We start from the raw sequence: 481 nt of genomic DNA, 5'->3' as shown, positions 1-481 counted from the left end.
GTCTGTTTGAGTTAATTATTGCCTTACTTGTTTTGTTGGCCTATGACTGATATGCAAGACTCACATGGAAGACGCATAAAGATGGAAGGTGAAGCCGTGACCGCACCTGATATTTCAGCAGTAGTCTATTCTTTCTTCATATACAGTAACTCTTCATGGACACGAGCTAAACTGTAGCATCCATGCATCATCAACCACGAAGATTGTACAGTTGACAGTTGTTCATAAATAAACTTTTTTTTTTTTTTTAAGTAAAAAAAGTAAACGTTGCCTTGGCTATTGCCTTACTGGTTTTGTAGAATTTTTAAGGAATATTTCCTTGTGCAGGATCTTTATTTGCTAATAGTTAGCTGAGGATTAGCACCAAAAAAACAACAACTTTAGATTTGATTTGATAGTGAACTGAAGGTGACACCAGATGTTCCTCCATTTTTACTGTGTATGCCGTTTACCCAATGAGTGTAATTCCAGCAGATTCTGA

This window comes from Oryzias latipes, chromosome 6, assembly GCF_053564925.1.
Source record: "Oryzias latipes strain Hd-rR chromosome 6, Olatipes_Hd-rR_3.1".
In the NCBI taxonomy this organism is placed as follows: domain Eukaryota; kingdom Metazoa; phylum Chordata; class Actinopteri; order Beloniformes; family Adrianichthyidae; genus Oryzias; species Oryzias latipes.
This window is presented reverse-complemented; position numbering follows the sequence as displayed.